The sequence below is a fragment of the Tyto alba genome, unplaced genomic scaffold (genome assembly GCF_018691265.1).
Source record: "Tyto alba isolate M040663 unplaced genomic scaffold, T.alba_DEE_v4.0 Super-Scaffold_38, whole genome shotgun sequence".
NCBI lineage: Eukaryota > Metazoa > Chordata > Aves > Strigiformes > Tytonidae > Tyto > Tyto alba.
The window spans coordinates 19,736,383-19,759,808 of record NW_024881313.1 but is presented as its reverse complement, the minus strand read 5'-3'; the positions used below and the strand labels follow the sequence as shown (position 1 = coordinate 19,759,808).

Genomic DNA, 23,426 nt, shown 5'->3' with positions numbered 1-23,426 from the left:
TCTTACTACAGACTTCTCCCTCACACAATTTCTCCACTGCTGACTATCTGGCTGTGTTTCCAAAAACAAAAAAATTGGGATGTAGGCACAACCATCAAGACTATTCATCAGTAACATTAATTATAATCAAGAACCTAGTCACAGTAGGAGATATGAGTACCTTTGACAAGAAAAAGAGAGGGCTTCAGAAGAATGTATATGAATTTGCTCATTTTAATGTTAAAAAACATGGGGAAAAAGTGTTCTTGTGTTCATCCTTAGGAACTTTAGCAGCCTAACTTTACTGAAGGTATCTAAACATTATAGTTATTAGGCCATGGAGTGAGTTTCAGCTCTCTCATGTCCTTTTACACTAAATAGATGAAGAAACCAGTTACTAAGCTTTTCAGTGGCTATTGTTTGGTTATGTCTCGGAGTGTTATCAGACTCTATTATGTAGATTGTTTCTGCTCCTTTAGGTTTCCAAAGACACTGAACTCAAAAAACATGAGCTGATTTTACTAACAGTGTCTCATCAAGTTGAAAGCATTTATGCTCCAATTGCTTATATTAAACTATGAATTTAAACATCCCAGATTAAATATTATATAGTATTACAGCATAGAACACCAAGTAAAATTTTAATGGGAAAAAACCCAAGATTTTTCAAATTGGAAAATAACCTTTTGACAGTTTGCTATTCACTTTGTAGGAAACTGACTGATGTATTATATGTCACTTCTTTGGCCGTTGACTTCTGACCCCGACATATTGGCATGTTCCTTTCCTGTTGGAAAGTCATCATCCTATGCTTGAAAACTGCTCAAAAGTCCCTTTATATAATTTGTCTTACTTCATAAAATATTTATAAATCATTTTTGATATTAAAGAAATTAAGATACCAAGTGTTTACTCATATTACCTTTTGTTTTACAAACTATGACTCAGTGTTCATTTCTAAAGAAATTCTCTGCACAACAGGGAAGAGTCATTGCAAGCAAACACCATGGAAATTGTTGCCTGAGAGAAGAATGATGTTTCTCAAGGCCTTCTAGTCTACCTAAAAACAGGAAAAATATAAGTTTCTGATCATGAATACAAGCTAGGGTGAAGAGAGGGAAGACAGTTTCTTTCCCTCTCTTCATCTTAAATTCAGGAAGTTTGTAGGTGGCAGCAATACCAACAATAGCCTACAGAACAGTTGAGTGATTAGATGGGCTTCAAGTAACAAATACTGAAGCAATAAAGGTGAAGAGAAAAAAGGAAAATCTTAGAATGGAAGGACAATGAGAGAACCAGTATTGATAGAAAAAGAATTACATTTAACCAAATACAAACTTCATCACATCACATTACAGTGAACTTAGCTTTATTAAAACTACTGACCAACTAGTATCTGTCCCATGTAACCCAGTATTTTATCCACTGTTTCACGGTTTGGTAACAAGAGCAATGAGAAGGGAGTTTGTTATGATAAGAAATGCTCGCACTTTATTATTTTTTTTTACTTTTAAAAGTTGTTTATTTAAATATAACCACAGATAACCTAAATACCAGTATTCACAATGAATGCACATATATAGACCTTATAGAATAAATGCTTGGTTTTTTCCTAGCCTGTGAGAACACACACAGAATCAACTATTATTTTAACTTTTCAAATACAGTTTGAGTTAATGCACCATATATTCTTGTAGCATTGATCTATCCAATTTAGGAAAAATTCTTATTTTATCATCAAAAGGACACACTGTTCATTCTGCTCAGTGTTGGCCATAGAATTCCTTATATCACTAGTTCCTGGAGCAGAACTGCTGTATTTTAATAATATTTCAGTGAATTTAGCATCTGTTTGCCATTGGTTGTGTGGTTTGTGTTGTTTAGTTGTGAAAGAAAAAAATTGTGGTTTTAGTGTGTGATATACTATGAAGCACCAGAATAACTCACCACACTGAGATGAGATATTGGTATCTTCATTGGTTTCTTCTCCTGTAAATGAATGTTCAAAACAGTTTATGAAGTGTACAGATCTTCTCATGATGGACAACAAGAGCATTCATCTATATAAGCAGTTTATTATGTCTTCATGTTCTCACAAATGTGTAAAGACTTATGAAACTAATCCAAAGATTATGAAAGAACAATAAAAAAAACCACCTAGGTCTAATTCGATTATTCTGTTTATGTCAACACAGCAGGTTTTTCTTCACTTCCTGAATTCATCTGATTAATATGTATGATGATAACCTTAATCATAATCATATTCATAATTATCTTTAGAGTAATATTAGCATTTTCATATTTCCTCAAAATATTTGGCTATGTACATGTAAAGATTACATTTGTCTCTTTTATGACTGCACAGTTTACATGCCTCACAACTCCTGTGGATGAGTGATGCATGCAGGTCTTAACCCTCCATTATTTTCTATCCTAGAAATTCTTGTTACCACCCTGTAAAATGTGTTTATTATGTACTACTGTGTTCCACATCGTGTCTTAAATTCCAAGTTTCTAATTCTTTCTGCATGAAAAACTGAGCATCCTCTGTAGCTTCCTGACCCAATGTCATCATCAAACTTTATGCCAAAAAAATGTAAGAACATATAAGAAAAAGTCTAAAGACTTGAATCTTAGAAGATCTTGCTAGCAACCTCACTCCAGGTCAATCAATCCCTTTTCAAAACAACCCACAACCTTCTAGATTTTTACACACCTGCCATTCTTCCACCTCCTTCCGTTTAATAGGTAATTTCCTAGTTGGTACCATGCCAAATAGTTAGACAGTTGTTATAGTGAAGTCCTGACATATCTGATCTACTGCATCTGCTTCATCCAGATCAGTCATTTAAAAATAAGCAAACAAAAAATGACCTGCCTAGTAGTTTATTAATTAGTTCCTCTTTTCCAATTTTTGAATGGAAACTGTGTCTTATTTTTAGTTAGAAACATTTATTTTTCATAAAAGCATAAATTAGTAAAATACAGAACTAGTCCCTTCTAGTTGTGTAGATGCATTGAATAAACTACAATATTGAAAACATTGAACATACTGAAAATAAAACCAGTATAGATGTAGATTATAAGAAAAGCTTTAATTTAACATGCAATGATGCTGCATCAAAACACTTGGCAGTAGAAACACTTTCTCAGACATTTTCAATATCTTTTATTGTATTCAGACTGTTTCCAGGTAAGTAAATATTTGTATTTGTTCCAGCAAGTTCAGCTGTAAATTACTAAAAATAGGTACATAACCAGCCAAGTCTGAAACTTAAGTTTGCTCCAATCCAAAACAAAGGCACAGAGTAGATAGGCTAATTATAAAGACAGTTTTACTCTTAATTCCCACTAGACTGCTGTTTCTTAAGAACTAAGCTGTTCATTTAATATCCTTCAACTTTTGAAGTTAACAGTACTGGCATAACCAGGGCTCCATCCGATTCTCAAATGTCTTTTCTGGTTTCTACTTGTTTTATCTAAGTTATATATAATACTTATTGAACATACTTATATAGAATGTATCTGCTAATATCAGTGCAAACACCATGGGTGAGTTGGAAAGCACATTTCAGGCATGGACCTTGTACTCCTCATTTGTTAATCATCTCAAAAACCTCAGCTCATTGCCTGAACACTTTCTGCCATCTCCAGAAAATGAATGAAGCTACAACATAGTTTTTGCACTAAGGCTATTCTTACATCACAAACAATAATGAGGAGCTCACTTCACTCACTAGTGAAGACATATGTAGGAAATCTAGCTGTGATGACGAGTAGGAATAAACAAATAAATAGTGGTAATGCAGATACGTTTTGGAACTAATACAGAATGCTAGGTTTCGAAGCTGAATCCTGTTTCTGTCAGGTACCAGAAGACAGCTTTCTGTAAGGCAGCTGTTAGTGGGATAGGTATAACATCAGTGAGCCCTGAATGTCATCAAGCATGGAAAGCCTTATAATACTCAACTGCAAATGATCAAGCACAAGTCTTTGTAACACCATCACTCATTGTGATGTTGGTTGGTATTTTAAGCTTTAATTACTGATTTTGAACTGTTACCACCCAGACAATCTACGACTAATCAGTACCTGTAATCTCCCACACACTGTTCCAAGAACTGCTTGCCTGAATTTTCTCTTTAGTTCTAATTATAACCTCCTATATAGGAAACAGTAACAGTCTGTATTAAAGTTGTCTTTTCATCAAGACAGCAATTGAAAATGTCAATAACTCTTCCAATTTTTGAATAGTGCCCACAAACTAGTTTATCTTGAAGATGCTCCATGATGTATAACTTCCACTCTCCACTTACTGAAAATTGGTCTTTGAAAACATTTTACTGAAAATAATACATCTTTTAGAAAACTCAAGATAAGCTAGAATTTTCCTTCAATAGTTCCAATAAGAAATTACTTCCTTCTTATCTTGCATATATAACTTCTATTCAGTTACATGGAAGGATTCCAACCTATGTGTCCCAGTTCACAGCTTTTAAAGACAGAAGAGATCATTTGGGATCATTACATAGTTCTTCATTAAAGAAGGACAAAAAACTATATCCATGAATTTCTGAAATAAACCGACTGTGTGTTTGCATTCTAAGATATATTTATGTACGAAATTCAAGCCTTATCAAAAGTTTCATTTGAGGATCTAACTCATCATCAGGACAGTTGTTTCAGAGCTTTGTCATCCTCACCTTTAACATGTATGTGTTAAAGTGTGGATAACAAAGTTATCCACAGTGGTTAACTTCCAAAGTTCTAGTGTGGATTTGTTTAGTTTCAGGTACTATGTTTTTTTACTTTAAATTCAGCATGACTAAACATCAAATACAGTAGAAAACCTGTTACAAACATAAGCGTATGCTGATCATTTCCATTATATGTCAACCTTATCTTGGAGATTAATTTAAAATCTCATAATAGGATAAATTTCTAAGGTGTTAACTGATGCAGTTTTTTTCTTAATATTATCATAAGTTTTTCACACATTTTACTGGAGCTTAGAACTTTCATACATTATTCTAGTGATGGTTTATACTGAGATCATATATAAAGAAAATAGAATTTCCCACTTAGTACATCTCAGCCTTTATATCTAAAACTGTTAACCATTTCACCCACACTGCTATACAGGGCACTCATTTTCAGCCAATTATTCACCACGTTATTAGATCAGTTTTTTAGGGCACTGTGCCTTATGTCCCTCATCTTGTCAGTGTGTCTCCAACATTTTTTTTTCAGTTTTGGAAATCATCCTTAAATTGAGAAAATTCTCACTGTTCAGCGAATGCCTCTTATGGTGTACAATGTTTCCACCATTTTTTTCTGGTGGAATTTCCACCTTCTCTACAAATTTTGGTCTTGGTAGTTTCTTTTTTTTTTTTTTTTAGTGCTGAGTGAAATGTTGAATGGCATTTGATTAAAACCACCCTCCTGAAAGCCTATTCTTCTAATTTAAGGTGACAACTCCCTTTCAAGTTCTTATATATTTATTAACTTTCCATTCATGATTCATGTAATTGAACCAATATTGCTTTATGGGATCCCACAAAGTAATTTTCTCTTAAATTGAAGAGCCATTCAGGAATCAGGTGAAAGCTTCATGGAAGCCTATGCTTCTGCACTGTTACCTCTGTCAGACAAGTCTTATGAAAGACCTATCACAGTTGGTTTGTCCAGACCTGTTTTCCACATAATCATATTGACTAGTATTAACTATGCTACTGGTTTTTAACTCTTCACTGACTGCATTCTACAGTGCCTTTCCCTGCTGTTGGCTAGGATTAACATCTGGTGAAACGGCCTATAGATATCCAGTCATCCTGCTTATCCTTTTTAAAATATTGCAACAATTCAAGTTTTTCTCCCATTCTGTGAAATTTCACCATGGGTTTTTTTAAAAAACAAACATTAACGGTTCACATTGCTCTCTGACCAATACCTCTGGCTAAGTATATACTACCCTGTCTGGCAGATGTAAAAACTTTTAGCTGAAATAATTATTTGGTTACAACAGAGTAGAAAGTATCTTTATGTCACAGTAAGGCACTACATGCACTATTTCTTTCTAACTCTAGCCCATTAATGTATTTATATGAACTTACACATACACACACTTTTAAACAGTTGTAGCTAGACCTTGCACCAGAGCTAGAATATACTCTGGTTTTGATATACCTTTTGATAGTTATTACTTAGCACTTTGGTTCCATACCGATTACTTTGGTTTCGATATACTATTAAATGTTTCTTTGAACTTAAACTTAGTATCTAATAGCCTTTTTAGTATTTGTGCTTTTATTCTTTTTTTTTTTCATAAATGTTGACTCTGTTTACATCGCTTATATACTTTTTCTCAATACCATCACTAATTTTTTTTTCCCTTGTTATTTTACACATTATTTGAGGGCATATTTATATTTCTATATGTAGAAGTACAACTGGAAGACACAGGTAGAAAATAACAAATTGTTCAGAAAATTGATATAACAAAATACAGGACTTTTGACAAAAGTGTTTTTTATTATTTTTATTGTGTTCTCTCTTAAAAATTACTTTTTGAGATAAATTTGTCTTTAATGAATGCAGAATTTGTGCTATTTCTATGTAATAGGACATTCTTAGTTACCAATAATAATTCTTATTTTATTTTTAAAAACCTGCACTCATCCAGTTTTGCTCATATTATTTTCAGCTTTAAGGAAAGAGCCTTTTTGAAGTATCAGGCATGTATATTTTGTTTAGAACTATTCATATATACATGCACTTATATGAAATCAAGAAATTAAAAGACGCCTGTAGGCATCAATTTTTAGTGCAGTGACCAATCCACCTCTACCAGTCACAGTGGCCTTTAATTTAGAATTAGGCTATATAGATTTTGGTGAGTCTGTGGTAACTGCAATTTTAGGAAATTCTGAAATGCTAACTTCAAAGCATTGTGCTAAAGGTAATATGCTCAGATAATATGCTAACAAAAAGACTAAAAACAACAGGAGTTAGAAATTCATTCAAATTAGAGTAAGTTACTCCTTAAAATGCAAAACACAGCAATTTGCAGCTTAGTGAGAATTTGGAACCTATGTAAATTTGCTACCTCTGTTAAGATTTTTCAAGCCTTTCCCTCTGCTGAGCGAATTCCTTCAACAGTACTGAAAGAACTTTTAGCTGTTAGCTTCTCCTTCAGTCCTCATGTCTCATCTCTACAGATGAGGACAAAAAAAAACATCTGTAACAACAACAGCAAAAAATTAAAAAACAAGAGATTGAAATTCTATTTATGAGGCAAATTCTTATTAGCTCAAATACCAGCAACTATTCAGGTAATCTTGAACTGCAGTCCACGCTAGATCTCTGCTAGGCAAGTAGAGTTAGCAGCTGAGCAAGCTCTCATGTGTGCTGGGGATTTATACTGAAGTGCTCAGCGTGAGTAGGTTGTGAACATCAGAGGCAGAAACTTTCCTGGAACTGAGGGTCTGCCACACACATACTCACCCACACACACGAGTCTGGAAAATCACAAATGTAAATTGTAATCTTAGTTTTCATAATTTACTTAGATGAACTTGAAGTGAGTTTTTATTAACAAATAGATACACTTCCTTACACTTAGCAACAATCTGCAGCCAGTGTAAGGCTCAAGGTAGCCAAGTAGAACAAAGTCAATGGCTGGCAGTCATAACCTTGAAAAAGAAAGCCTAAGTGGATTAGTATGCAGAGTGTTAGTTCACTGAGGTAATTTTTAAAATTAACTCTCTACAAGGAGGTTTGCTGGGTTTTTAACCAGAATTTTATTTCAAAAATTCTTTTTTGCAGAAATCCTGAAGAGAACTAAAGAGGAAACTGAGGAGAATTTATGTAAGAGGAAGAAAACTAAGATTCTTCATAAACCAGTGGCAAAGTGAAAAAAAAGGGAAGTGTGAGTCTGTATGTACCTTCAGATGAAAGTCTGGAGAATGGATATATCCAACATACTGGATTTTATCCCCATCTTCTGAGTGATGACTCTCCTTGCATTGTTTCTATGCCTCCTTTTGAGTGACACAGAATTTTACAAGCAAATCTTGTCAATTGAAGGCAATAAACAACACAGGCACATTGACTGTCAGCACACTTTGCTAACTGGGTATGTATTAACTCCAGTTTGCTCTCTTATTGAAGAATAAAATCTGAGATACACCTGTCAAAGATGACCTTTATTGTCGTTCTGAAAGAGGGAATTATATGCACATTAGAGAGGAAAAATTACACCCCCATTTCTTTTGGCATGTTCCTTTATATTATCTCTTCTTTAACACATCTGTGAAGCTGAATTAAATCTTTCAAAATGCAAATGTGTAGCTGCATGTTGATTATTCAATTCTTTAAAAAACTATAAAGTTTACAGTAAAGCTGACAACCTTAACCTGCCTACAATTCTTTGGTCTTTGATCTGAATGTTTTCCATAAAAGTTAATACAAAGTTCCACAGAAGTTTTTTAACATATGCATGAAGCCCACTAATTCTTTCACCTATATTTTTTTAAAAAACCTCTTTCCTACCTTTATTATACATAATTTAGTATAATCTCAATTATTCATCTTTTATCTTGATTTTATTTTTTTCACTCATTTAAAGAGGGTTAGTTTTGCTTTATTTCAGTGATCTCCTGAGGAAGCGAGGCTTAAGCAGTCAAAATCTCTGTGTGTAGTCAGAATTGAATTTATCTAAATTTAGTGTATGTGGAAGTCTGTATCTCAGAGAGTCACCCTAGGTTGTCTGTACTGTTATTAGAGAGAAAAGCATTTTAAGAGGCAGTTTCTCTGGTCTGTTCTAGAATAAAATTTGGATGAGAGGAATTGCGCTCTAGTCTCTCTGATTATATTTATAACTTCCTTGACAGTTAAGAGAGCCTGGGGAGATTGTTTTTGTTGTAGACATCTGTACTATCAACTACATTTTGCCAGTTCATTCCCTCCCTGTCTCTGAATGAATTCCCCCACTCCTTCTACCCCAATAAGTCTTTAACAATTTTGCCCCTTTCAAGTATATTTGACAGAGGAGCAAAAATCTCAAAGGTATTTATTTTCTGCAAGTTCTGTGCAAAACAAGGGCTAGAAAGAACATTCTACTAGTATCTACATGCAGGAAAGCTGCAGACATAAGGCTCAGCTATAGACATGAAAGAAACTAAAAGAGAAATATTATAAATGCTATAAACCATCTTATTCAAAATGAAGAATTAAAAGAAAAGTTTCAAAGCCATTGGACACAATCAGTCATTCCATCTGCTACTTGTTTAATTTATAAAGGATTTCCAATAATTTTTATACTCATGAAAAACAATTCACTGATTGAGAGGCAGTATAACAGGATATTAACCACTAGAATGTAATGAAGCAATCCCTAATAAAATGCATCTGTGGAACTAGCATTTTACAATCTCAGGAAAAAATATGTCCATTTGCTAATTCAGAACCAGATTTTATTTAATTTGTTCAAATAAAGAAACAAAGTTAATTGCGTAGGAGGTTCAATGACCTTTCTAAGAAGTGTAAGCCACAGTAATTCTAGCCCTGAATTTGGAAGCTATGTATTAATTTTCTCTTATTAATGAAAAGAAATGCTGACATGAACATCATCAAGAAAACTGAAATAAAATAGTTAACCCTAGCTTTATTGAAGTTTTTATTTTTACTGTTTGAGCTATACTATATTAAAGATGATAAAAGTAGACATATTGTAATCATCTACTTGATATGCCATTTTACCACTGCTGCCCTCTGCTGTATGGTACAGTTTCCAAGTGTTTGTATTTCATACTAAACTGGTGAAGATTAGTTTTATAGATACTCAAGTGCATAAGCCAGATTGCTTCTGTTTATTCCTTTAACTTTCAATGAAGTTTATTTGGCAACAGAGGAACGTGAATCTTTCAGTATGACTTAAAATTAGCAAAGTGATTAAATGATCATCAAAGATGACGTATGACATATAGAAGAAATGTATTCTCAAACTTGTTTTGTAAAGTAGAATGACTTACTTCAAGAGATATTTTGAAAACATCATGCAATATTCATGGCATTAACGTTAATGTCTTGTTAAATATCATCTCTGAATGAACATTACAAATGAGGAGGCAGTAAGAACAGAAGAAAATCCAACATAAACATGTCTATGAATTCATATCCTTCTCTCAGTACAGTTTGTCTCCAATATTTCTCTTTCTCCCTTTTTTTTTTTTTATCTATCCATCCATCCATTTATCTATCTATCCATCTCAGTAAAAAGTGCTATTCTTACATGCCGTACTCCCAACAATAATAAACCTATTATTTGAGAAGATGTAACTTGCACTGCAGGGTAGCCCAATTACATTATTGTGAGGCAATATACCTTTACAAGCACACCCTCCAATGGGTACACATCAAACTACCCATGCATTTATATAATGAAAGACATAGACAACTACATGATGCTTGTCACAGAATCTTAATAATACCCCAGAGAATTAAGCGTTTTTTGATTTTCCAGCACAAACCTTAGCTTAGGCTCATCAGTAATTTAGCCATAATTCACAAATATGGGGCAGAACTTTTTTCTTCCCATGCATTTTCTGAAGGATTCATGGTTTTGTTGAAAACCTTGCAAAACTCCACAGCTTTTGTTAATTTTATTCTGTTTAATAAAGTTCAGTATTTTTAATTACTTTTTGACTGGGATAAGCATCAAACTTCAAGGCAAACCTTATGAAGAGAAGGATGGGAAGTGAAATGGAAGGAATAACCCAAAAGACATCCAGAGCAGAGGACCATAAGGACTAAAAAATGCTCCACTGGCTCTAAGCAATGTTTTACCAAGTTTAGCATTCTATCACAACAACAGAAAATGCTATTTAGACAGTGAATGCAAGCCTGACATTGTCTGTGGACTGTTCCCCTCACATGCCTAGCACATGTAGTCATTAGAATTAGCTGTTATAGGGTATACCCATGACTGTTGCCTTTAGTATATATATTTATACATCTGTTTTCCACATATTTACCTAATCCCTCTTTTCACTTTCTGCCTTCATAAGATCCTGTGCTAAAAAATTTCTGAAATTCATTACCTGCTCTGTAAATTAGTATTTTCTTTCATGCCTTTTAATTCAATCTCCTATTAGATTCAATTAGTGTACTGTAAAATTTCATCAATAACAGTTTTGTATCCATTTTATCTACAATCTTCATGATCTAGTAACCATCACCAGTATCTCTCATCAGCTTTCTCCAGTCCAAACTTAAGTATTTTCCTTCTAGTTTCTCTCTCAGAAGACAGTTGCTCTATCCCTAAATAATTTTACTTGCTTTTGTACCTATTCAAACCCCATGTTCTTCCCACTTCAAACAATACTCAAGATGTGGGTAGTACACCACACTCTTGCATAGCTGAAACTGAATGTATTTAAGTAGATCTTTTTTTAGCAGCACTAGCAGAATCCTTTCTTTTCCTGTTTTATTTCTGAGCACGTATTGGTAGCAGGCATTTGTTTTAGTTACCTACCTTTACATAACACTGCTCCTGGAGTCCTTTCACAGTTTTGTGGGTCATCTTAACTTTGGTATTGATGCATAAAGGCAGTGATCTGCAACAGTTTTCACCCTTCTCCCACATCTTCTGTAAGGTGCTTGCCTCTAAAAATCAACACAAGGAAAATGTATGCTGAAGGGGAGGTGGTAGATAAATATAGCATGACATGCACTAAAGCTTATGACTAGTGAAGTTAAGGGCAGGAAAAAACACACCTTTAGGTCAGAGAGTCCTGTCCCACAGCATGTTCATCGCAATCAAAAATAAAAGGAGATGTCTCTTGCTGCTGACAAAAGAGTAAGCTCTAAATATGGATTCACGTGGTGATTAATTAGGCTTTTTAAAGGATTTTACTCAAATTACAAATAAACACTGCTTAGATTTACCACAGTTGCAGATGAACAATGCATCCCGCGTTCCTGAAGAAAATCTTGTTTCTAACCATCTCCTTGGTGTCTTGGGGAACATTTTCTGTGAGCCATGAGTAATTTAATTCAGAACTCATTTAGCTCAGAAAAGCCAGAGTTGGTACTGTTGTAAAAATAATTATTTATAATCCAGATATTTTCTACAGAACTTCATGAATTTTAAGAAATTGAAATATGGCCTTAGACTGAGTGTGAAAAGATTCAGTTCTAAAGGATAACGTTTAGAATTGAGGATTAACAAGTTTTACTTGACTCTCCAGTTCTCCTAAGGAACAAATGCTTGTTTGAATGACTTCTCTCTCCCTCTCTCTCTGAACCACTCAATCCTCCCTTTCTTCTTGAAGTTCCTATTTTTCCAGATGCTGCTTGTTAATATGTATCTAACCCAATAAATGCAATCCTTGGTGCACTTAAGAAAATATCATGTCCCCTTGCTGAAACTGTTGAATTAAATTGCTTACTTCCAAGATGTTTACAGAGAAGTAGTTTTCCTTTTAAGTTGCTGCCTTTCAAGTTACAGCTAGCTCCACATAAACACTGGATTCAGTCTGCTTTTGTTTTCTTCTGTTTTTTTTTTTTTTTAGCAACATAGCACATTTTCCACATGCAAGTCAGTTGGAAACACCATTAGTCTAAAAGCAAAAGAAATTAAAAGAGTATATGTAATGACCCATGGGAAACATAAGTATACTGTCTTTATTTGTTGTAGTGACTACTTTCAGATGTTGTTAACACACAAATAATAATACAGGAATAATGTAGTGAGAGTGTTTATATGTAAGACAGTGACATAGCACATCATGCTGACAAAGGGCTGAGGAACAAAAAAGGAAGTCATTGCCCAATGGAGTTTAGAGCTGTTACTCATTGCCTCAAGAATGCATTTAAGCTGGTTTAGGTATGACTGGTCTTATACTCTCCAAGATCTCAGAGTTTGTACCTAAACAGGAAATGCCTAAACTAGGAAATTCTTATGTATAGACACATCCTACCTCGTCAATTCTGGCTGATTCTGTTGGCTAGGGCTGCTGGGGTAATATATCCAATATATTACTTTCACTATTGACATAGTTCAGGAAAGAGCTGCTCTGGAGTGAGCCAATGTGAGAGACTAACTAAATACACTGATTTCCTTTGTAGACTCAAGTTACACTTTCTTATTTGTCACCATGTTTTCAGCTGCTGTTTACTAGATATGGGATAGCTGAACTGACAGGGACCAAGGCATTCACAGCTGCAGTGAGCGGTGTAAGCCTCTGAAGCAGTGCCACACACAAAAGCAGACGTGCCTTGCCGTGGGGATTTGCGGAAGGGTGACAGCAAACACAGGGCTACAGGCTAGAATAGAGAAAATGCTAGCAGTACTAGGTAACTCCTAGCTGCTTGAGGATGGTAAATCTGAGTGTATACAACATAGCCAACCTTTGTTCTGTTATCCTGCCTAAAACGTAGTCTTTGCCTGTATAAAGCCATTGGCTGTTGTTTCCTCTACAGTACCTATGTTCCCTATCATCTGCAAGATAAAATACTCTGTTATCTGACAGGGATGCCCTGGGGTCATGACTGATGTAAATTTTAAGGTTCCCTTCAAGAAAATGGCCATTCATACTTTTAATTCTGATTGTCCTCTAATGGTGGCTATAACCTAGATCTCTATGTAATAGCACACCAACCCAGCAGCTCAAAGTGGAATCTGGCCTTACCCACAGGCAGGAAACTGGAGAGAACAGTGATACACCTGGACACTTGTCCCATGACATTTTCTTTAAATGTTCATATGCAGTAAATGTTTTTGAAATTCAATCTCTAGCCTTGACTATAACTCAGATTGTGAATTTATCCAGGGCATTACCCAAGACTAAGACACTTACAATGACATGCAAAACACCTTCACAAGTAGTTAGTTTAATAAAGAATCCATTTAATTTTATAAGAATTTAGTTCTTAAATCATGTTTCACAGAGGACCATACACGAAACATTAAGGACAACAACAGCGTAATAAAAAACTGTTATCAAGACAAATAATTAATTTATAGTTTGATTACATACAAATATGGAAGACAGCTGCAACACTATCACTAAAATCTACCAAGCTTTTATTTTTAATTTTCTAATTGAGCTAATGAATATTCATGATCTCAGACTTGTAGCGATTCTACAGTTCATTTCTCTGCTATGTGATTTGCAACATTGCCATAAAAATCCAGACTAGTACAAAACGTCAAAGAAAACCAGCAGACTGTGCAAATTTCTCTGCTTCGCACATTGCTTCTTACTGCCTATGCGATAATACAACACTATGCCGAAGACCCTGCTCAGACTTAAATTCATGTCCTTATGGACAGGGAAAGCAACGGACCACAAAAGATATTTATCGTTTTGAGCTCTGTATTAATTGTAACTTTCTCTGATTCACCACAGTTGAGAGAACTGGCGTTATATATTTTGCATAAAGAGATGGCACTTGCAATTGCCCACTATTTTTCTATTACAAACATAAACCAAAGATAAAACAGTAAAATTACTGAACATACCAAGCACTGCAATGATAACTTTGTGTAATGATTGCTTAAGGTTGGCAATAATTCTAGATTACTTTCTTAATAATTTAATATAAAGCATTGGAGTAATGTTTAATATTTAAAAAGCTTCTAATAAAAATAAAAATGTGCAACTAAATAATGAGTTCTATAAACTGTGTAATTTTAAAATATTTGTCCTGAAGTTATTAATCTGTCAAATAAAACATTATAGTTACTTATTACTAAGCTTTTTGGCCATGTTTGCTTTGTTTAATACTATATTGTGGGACACGCCCAAAAGACATAACTACTGAAAACTCTGCTGAATTTTTAAGACTGTGATGAATTTCACTGACAAAAGTGTTTGTATAAGTGCACTTTATGGCATTCCAAAACTAATTTAAATATAGAAAATAACTCACTGGTTGGGACTGACATTTGCTGTGCAAAATCCATCACAAGAGATGTCTCAATTCCCTGAGACATTTTCTCAAGGAAAGACAGATAAAATACGTAAGTTAGATACTCACAAATTATTGGACTTGAATTCATCAATACATCTCATCTATCACGTTTATAATAAGGCTTCAGTCCTGCCAGTCACTGCATGATGTGCAGCATACAGCACTTGACTAGAGTGAGCAGAGCCTACACAGAGGCACAAATAAACCCATCTTACATCAGCCAAGCTTCCATGTTTAGCAGTAGTGAATTTCAAATTAATTTCTCAGGAAGCAGCTGTACATAGTTACAGGCATGTTTACATGTAGGTTTCTTATTAAAATGGTTTTGCTAAACTTGAAAAAAAAAAAGTGTAGAGTATCATTTATTGTGACACAAAGAAACTTTGCATTTTTCATTTTAATCTGACTAAAAGTCAAGTTACGTTTCAGTGTATTTCAGGGTGTCTATGCAGTGGACTGAACCAAGGTAATGATTGATTCAGTTCTGTGTACAAACAAAGATAAAACCTGAAACTAATTATGAATGGAAATAGTCAGTGTTCCCTGATTTTTTTTATTTTCCAGGCAGGAAAAATATAGCAAACAAAGAGCAAGAGAAGGTATTACTACAGAAATTTTTGTTTGGTCCAAAAATATTCTTTCTGTTGAACCTGAAGACAAAAAAAAAAAAAAACAAAAACCAAACAAAAACAAGCAACAGAACAAAACACAACAAATCTTCCCCCCTCAAAAAAAAAAAAAAAACAAACCAAAAACCAAGCAACAACAAACTGTCAATGCCTAGACAGCTCTTAACAATATAAGAAAATATATACCCACATATATATATATACACATACTAAACAGAATCCTAAAATCTTACCCTTTGGCATATTTATGTACAAACATTGTTTTCTTCAGCAACTTAACATCTGGACTCAACTGCATTTTAAACTGCATCACGACTTGGATTTCACAGCCATACAGTTAATAGCACATCAGGAAACCAGCAATTAAGGAAGCTGTCCTACTGCTCTCTCCAACACTCCTGTTATTCTTAACCTTCTCTAGCTTCCTGCAAAATCCTTTCTCTAGCTACTGTAATTATCTCCACAAGTCCAGCTGTTAATTTCTTCTCCTTCAGTTTACCTACTTATTTAATATCTAAAGACTGTCACATATCAAACTGTTGTGCAATACAGCCAATATTAAACATTTTGGACAATTTGACTATCTGACAATGAGAAATCCTGCAGTGCTGCCCTAGTGGTGTGCATAGTCCCTTTGACACAAGAAATCCCTGATTCCATCTGTCCTGACCTCAAGCCTTTCCCTTTTCTCTTTTTCATCATCCTATTCTTCCTTAAATATAACCCTTATTTCTTTTGATGGCCCCCCACCCGGATACTCCATTTATTCAATTTGGGCTCTAATTTGCACAAATACTCAGCTGCTACAACCCTCCTTTTAGAATAGTTCTTGTGTAATCTCTTCTTCAAATCATCCATCTCCCCCTTTATCCAGAAATTGTGATTGTTTACTCTTTTGCAGCTTCTGTCTACTTGCCCTTTGTTTAAGGCATGGTATCTAGATTCAAAGTGGATACACACAAATATAGGAAGAGGTTATAAATATGCAAATGGAGGGGGGGTTGTTTTAGTTTCTGTAGAGACAAACATACATGCCAGCTATTCAGCAAGCTGTAACTTTAGTTCTGCCTGCCTCAACACTTGCAATCTTTTGGGATAATGTTCAGCTGAGAATTTTTTATGTCCTGATCATTTCAGAAAAAAAGACTCAACCTTCGACAAAAGTCAACAAAACATTGAATTTACAGCAGATTTATTCTCTGAAATAGAAGACCTTTGAAAGGGAAAAAAAAAAAAATTACCTTTTGAAGTTAGTTTCTCCTCTTTGAAGATTTTTACTTGTTACTGTTAGAATGTCCGCTCTGGGGGGATTATCTCAATTGAAGACCTATTGCAGTACTGGGAGACCTGGACTCAGATCAGCGGGTCCTACATTCTTAGGATACAAGCAATACTGGAAGTCATCCTTCTCTAATTTTTTGAATTTGAAATAACTTTCCCTGTGTAAACTTCCTATCTTATATCTCCCTTTTATAACAGATTTTTTAATATCCATGTGTTCAACACAAAAGAGAAGAAATATTCTTTAAAAATTTCAAAACATCATGAAATGATGCAGAATTTGACAGAGATGTACAGAAAAGCTTGATTTGGATTCTAAAAAAAAGGAATTGAAAATAAAATGGTTATTTCTTTACATAATCTTTTGATTACTCAACATAAAATCCATATAATATGATCCTTCTTTGTAGTTTGGAAAAAGTTAACATGAAACCAGGAGTGTAAAGTACTATATTAATTCAAAAGTTTCTGTTATTATAACAAGACAGTATTTGTTTTATTAAGAATTGTAGAGTTTCCCACTCATTTCAAATTTTTTTAATTGAATAATAAGTATCTGGTGTCTAGAGTAAGTAGTAACGTGTAAATTACTAATGAGAGAAATTAGAGGAAAATATAGTTACCTCTAATAATTTGCCTCAACATTCCTATTTTTGTCTTGAATGTTTTCTCTGTGATAAAGTCAGGTTTGTTATATTTATTCAAACCTGTTCAGTAAACATGTTTCAGTCAAATGAAGGGATGGAAATTTAAGCAGAATTTGTTTAAAGTCTTAGTTGTTTATGAAAAACAATCGTTTCAGTATGACTCAGGAAAGCCCAATTAATTTCTTCAGCATAATTATTTCATCTATTTGCATCAGCCTTTTTGGATTAATTTCCTTTTCATTTACTCTTATGGCATACACATGTTGAAGAATGCAGGAGCCTTTTCAGAGGAGCTGAATCATACAGTGGTTTTATTTGCCTATCACTTCTTAGATGTCAACAATCTTGACAGGCTCGCATCTACTAAGCATTTTCAAGACATCAGTACAAACTTCAGCTGGATGAAGGAGATGTATAAACTATATAAATCCAGGTATTTCATTCTTTTGTATCCTTTACTACGGCATGAAGGCAGTATAAAATATTGCTTGGAGATGCAAAGCTTGACTTACAAAAAGGCTTCTCAGCTCTTTGAATTGATTCACAGTATACGTGTGTGTATGCACATGCGCTTCCACAGAAGCTGTGAACCCCTTTCAGACAGATTCCTCAGAATTCTGTTTGGCTTGGAATGATTTCCAGTCCCCTGTTCTTCATTCCTATATTGGTACAGTTCAGTATCTGAGAATTTCTGAATGTAAAGGTGTGATCATATTATAAAGGTTGAGCAGATGAGAATTTTTCAGACTAGAATTTTTCAAACCAAGGTTTTCTTAGGAGAGTTAAAATCATATTGAACTCCAGGAACCTTCTTAAATGGTGGTCACTTGCAAGGTGGACCCAAATTGCTTGGAAAGCCTTTCTGATAGTCTAATATGTACCCAGTGAAATAACTGTACAATCATGTTAGTAACTATGAAATGTGTTTCCTGATATATGCTTTAGAGAGTAAAACTCAAAAACATTTTGGGGAGGAATAATAAGAAAAAATCCTGTGAAATAATGGGTTTGTTCCAGTTCCACTAGAATCTTCAGATTCAATATTATACTTTCCACTTTGCATTATTCAGTAAGAGTATGAAATTATTTCTTCAGCTGCTCTCGGCCCTGTAACTGCAGTTATGGGGTAAAAAGAGAAGTGCTGACATGGCAACTGAAGGACAGCATGGGTAGTCACAGAGCTAGATACAGAGTACATTGTTTCAAGAGGCTGATAAGTTTATGGGTTAAAAGAAAGCTGAGGTTGGTTTCCTTTTGAAAAGACTGTTAATTTAGTAGCACAGCTGGCTTCCTCCTGCAAAGCCTGAGAAATGACAGAGATGACAGAACAGCAGAAAACTGGAAGAAAAAAAAATCAGCACATCACCTAATCAGAAGACGAGCATCTCTGACTGAGTGATAAGGTGGTTGAATGGACAATGGTTAGAAAGCTGCTATGCTGAAAAGCAGTATTGGTTGCCCTATCCTAGGTCTTTATAGGTTAAGCAGTCAGCACGTTAAGTATCCTTAGATTTGAAGGACACATTAGCTTGTTCTGTGTTTCCAGCATAGTGCAAAGGTAAAGAAAGTACTGAAGGTTCATTACTTAGTCCCAAAGGCAAAGATTAAAGGATGTTGTTATGGTAAGTGAAAAGCAATAAAAGGCCCAGAAAGGAAATCTTGCAGGAAATAAGATCACATTTTTCTGAAACAAAGCTGGAGCTACAAAAACAAAGCTGGGAGACTGTTTAACATTTGTTTCTGTTGTTGATGGTGGTGGGAAAATATGTAATCTCTTTATAAAATAATCAAGAGATATGGCAGAAGAATAGCTTGACAAGAATTGATTCAGATAAGTCTTACAATCTCTGGTCTCTGATTAAAGCAAGTAATTGCCATGCTGTTTTCTGGCCTTGTAATCTACAATTCACTTGCACTATATAAATATTTATTTGAATACAAGCAATTTGGCATAGCCCTACATACTTGCCAAGTACCTGAATCAATGGTAAAGCAGTATCTCAAAGTATAGTAAAGTCAAACACTCAACGTTTTTCACACTGAACACACAATTTCTATTTGTGTTCTGAGCTCCTATTAATACACTACTATGGAAGTCCTCAGGATAGTCTCTTAGTGAACAGAGCTAGAAGACATTCCTGATGAAGTATATTTCTAGCTTCTGGTTTTACAGAAAGTGTCTTCTGGTTAGTCAGTAAAATCTGTCTCCATGAATGATTCCATACAAATAAACTTATCATATTTCATGTTTGTGCTTCAATTGCTGGAAAACCATTAAGTAAGCAGGCATGGAACTTGAGTGCATATTTTCTTCAGTAAACCACACATGAATGTGTCCTATGAAAACCCACATTTTCTTTTCCGAGACAAAAGTAAACACCACCATAAACTGTCAGAATTCCTGAGTGGCAGACAAAGGAAAGTTAGCAAAGTATTTTAAACTGTAAAAGAAAGACTTTGAAGGAATCACACCAGTGGACACATGCAAGCGAGAATACACTTCACAGCCTTCTGAGATACTCAGTGTAAAGTATTTAATCTCTTCATGTTTCTGAAAGGACACTACACTTGCTTTTGTGAAAGTAGTGATGAAGACAACAGTCTTGTTCAAATGTCACTGTTTCTAAAAACAACAGGGTACATAAGCAACAGCTGAGAGTCATGTACCTTTTAGAAAAATTTCAGGGATCTGACATGTTTATTTAAAAGATATGTCATAGAGCCATACTCAAGATACTCAAGAACTTGAAGTTTATTCTTTAGTTGAGTGAAGCTCACTTCTTTTCAACTTTGTCACTAATAACAAGAATGAGTAGAACAAGTTGTTCTTGTTCTATTTGTAGTACTACAGTGGCTCAGACCACAAGTCCACCTAATAATTTGTCTTCTCTATTACAGAGTCTTATAATGGACACTTACAGGAGTTTACAAATAACCATATGCTGAATAATTCTTCCTCACTACAGCATCCTGTTTTCTTTGAATTAAAGGTTTAGGAACCTCACGAGCCAGAGGTCACATTTGTATGACTGTATTCAACAATCCCAATATCCTTCAGAAACATGGCACGTCCATTTCTGACAATATGCCATCCTACGGCAATTAAAAACCTCATGATTTTACAAGCTTCCATAGTACTTACCCTAATCCCCTCATCTTCCAATTGGAAGCTCCTAGTGTATTTGACCTTGTCACACCCAGTAACCCCGTAACTGCGTTGATCCCTTTGTTAACTGTTACTGCACATGTATTTTATGATTTTCCCAAACACACTACTTTGACTTTTGTAGCATTAGTTTCCATTTTATTCCATTCAGCAGTGGACAAATCTTCTGCAGTTGTCCACAGTCAAGCTCTTATTTTGACAATCATGAATAATTATGCATAATCAGTAAACACAGTCATTAGGTCTTCCTTCCAGGTGACTCAGAAGTTTTTGAATAGCATAACCTATATTCTCCCTGTTTACTGAGTCCTTCTAGTAGTGTTGTTAAGCCTGATTTTCAAAAGCAAACCCCACATTTACTCTTTTATAAACTATCATTGGTATTTCATAATTATTTATTTCTGTTTTTACATGTCTACCTCAGAGAAAATTAGATTAGCTGTCTTATAATGCTCAGGAAACATAGAGATTGTTTTACTGACTGATGTGGTATTTGTGACTTGCTGTTCCTTTAGAACTGAAGCTGTTTTCAAGAACAGGTTAGGTACTAGACCAAACACCAATTTCAATTTCTTTTAGAACAACTTCTAGGATATTTTTTCTTTTTTTTTTCATTAAAGGATATCAAATTTGAGGAGAATGTGATCAGTATTACAGTGACCTTCACTCAGTATTTCACAAACAAGGCCTTGTGTTCTTGGGATGGATTAACCTTCTGTTGTAAGTTTTCGCTCCAAAGAGCAGTGAGGTACGTGTACATGTACATGTGCTGTCTGCATGATAGCCCCTATGATAACTACAAGTCTATATGCAAGTAACTGTAGTCTTCCATTATTACGGCTGTATTTGAAATCTCTCAATCTGATGATAGCATCTTAGTGAACACTTAAAAAACAAAAACAGGAGAAAATAATTAGTGTTAGCAATTGCACTGATGCTCTCTGATGTGTCAGCCATATTGCTTCTAAGTGCAATTCCATTTCACTTCTTGAAAAATCTGTAAAGAAATAAATGTATCTCATTAAAGTCTGGAAAAACATAAAAACACAAAATGGATATTTAATGAAAGACAGTAAGTGGACATTTACAGAAAGACTAGTGATGCAGTGAGATATCTTCATCCTGACAGTAACACAAAAAAATTGGAAATGAAAGTGGCCACATTTATATCCTCAAGAGGGTCAAGTCTGGTGTGTAAACAAGTTTCTGAAATTGAGCGAGGAGAATTCCTGTCAGTTCTGTGCTACTAATTGTAATAAGCTAATGTTCTTTTCATTTTTGTAGATTTCTGTTTTCAGATTTAAAAGCAATTAACTCGTCTTGAGAAAGCTTCTGCTAGAAAAACACACATTATTATCCCTTTATTAGTGAGGGTGACGCTAAGGCACACAGTTTTTGATTTGTCACATAATGAACTGATTACCACAACCACAGCGAATTACCCACATGTCCTCAGTTGCCAATACTTTACAAACAGACTCTAATAGCGTATATATTGACAAATGCCTACCTGGGACATTAAAGTGATGGCCCCACAAGACTTGGGAAAAGAAAAAACATAAAAAAGAAACAAAAGAGAAACAGAATAAAATGATCAGCAATTTATTACTTCTGCTTCACTTACTTACAAGTCAAACATATGAACTAGATGAAAAAAAAAAAAAAAAAAAAAAAAAAAAAAAAGTAAATACCACATTAGACTAGGAAAAGAGACAATTCTAGCTGGATAGAGAAGACCAGGACATAATTTCATTCATCATCTAAAAAATTAATCATGAAATCCGAATCACTTCTCTCACATCTCCACCGCAGTTTATCTGTTTGCCTCCGCGTTCTGCCTCTCAGGGTCTCCCCTATTTTGTTTGGGGGAAGCCCTGCTCCTGCCGGGTTGGCAGTCCCTCCCTCACAGGAGAGCACAGCCCGCTTTCCTCTGCAGGTACGTCCTGAACAACTCCAGCTGAGGTAATTCACACGGCGCCTCTTTGCCCTGCTGAGCAAAAGGTCTCCTGTCATGTCACCGATGGTCCAGTGCTGCTGCCAACGCTCGGCCCATTTCAAACAAAACCAACCCGGAGCAGGACCGGCCCTGGCCCGGCTGCCCGCCCGCACCCCGCCGCTCGTTCGCTCGCTCGATGACGCCGCCGCCCTCCGCGGAAGGCGGCGCTGCTCGCCCCGGCCGCCATCTCGGGAGCGAAGCTGCCGCCGGCGGCCGCGCGCAGGGAACTGCGGCCCAGCTCGGTCCGTCTTAACCGTTGTTCTGCTCTCATCGCCCTCATCCGCCCTCCACCCCCGACCCGTGGAAGAGGAGAGCCCCCCAGCCGCAGTGAGGCTGACTGGCTCCAGCGGCCCTCATGGAGGAGGAAGGGGAGGCTTCTCCGCTCGCCGCCGGTGCGCTAGGGCGGTGGGGACTGTGCTGGCTGTGCGAGTGGGGGGGCAAGAGAGAGCGAGGGAGGGGTGGGAGGGGGGCAGGCCCTTGCAGCCCCCCAGGCTGGGACACTGTGCTCCCCGGCATTGGGGAGGGCTGTGTGCCTGGGCCCGGGGCTGCACACTGACAAAGTGCTGGGCGACAGGAGGCTGTGCGCGATGGAGAGGAGTGCAGGGCAGAGGAGGGATTTAGGAAGTCTCTCTGCGCTTTGGGGCACCGTTGCTGTGTGAGGCTTCACTCACCATGTCACACCAGTGTGGCTGCCTGTGTGGTAGGGAGGATGGCCAAGTCACGGAGTCACTGCAGGGTTGAGGTTGGAAGGA

General features: G+C 35.8%; 1 long non-coding RNA gene across 2 annotated transcripts in view; it reads left to right on the top strand.

The window, feature by feature from the left end:
* The first annotated feature begins 22,850 nt into the window (after positions 1 to 22,850).
* Positions 22,851 to 23,426, top strand: part of LOC116961232 — a 36,501-nt gene continuing 35,925 nt past the window's right edge. For both annotated transcript variants that reach the window (XR_004406888.2, XR_004406889.2), the window contains exon 1: positions 22,851 to 23,066. This is a non-coding gene — a long non-coding RNA (uncharacterized LOC116961232). The remainder of the gene's footprint in view (positions 23,067 to 23,426) is intronic.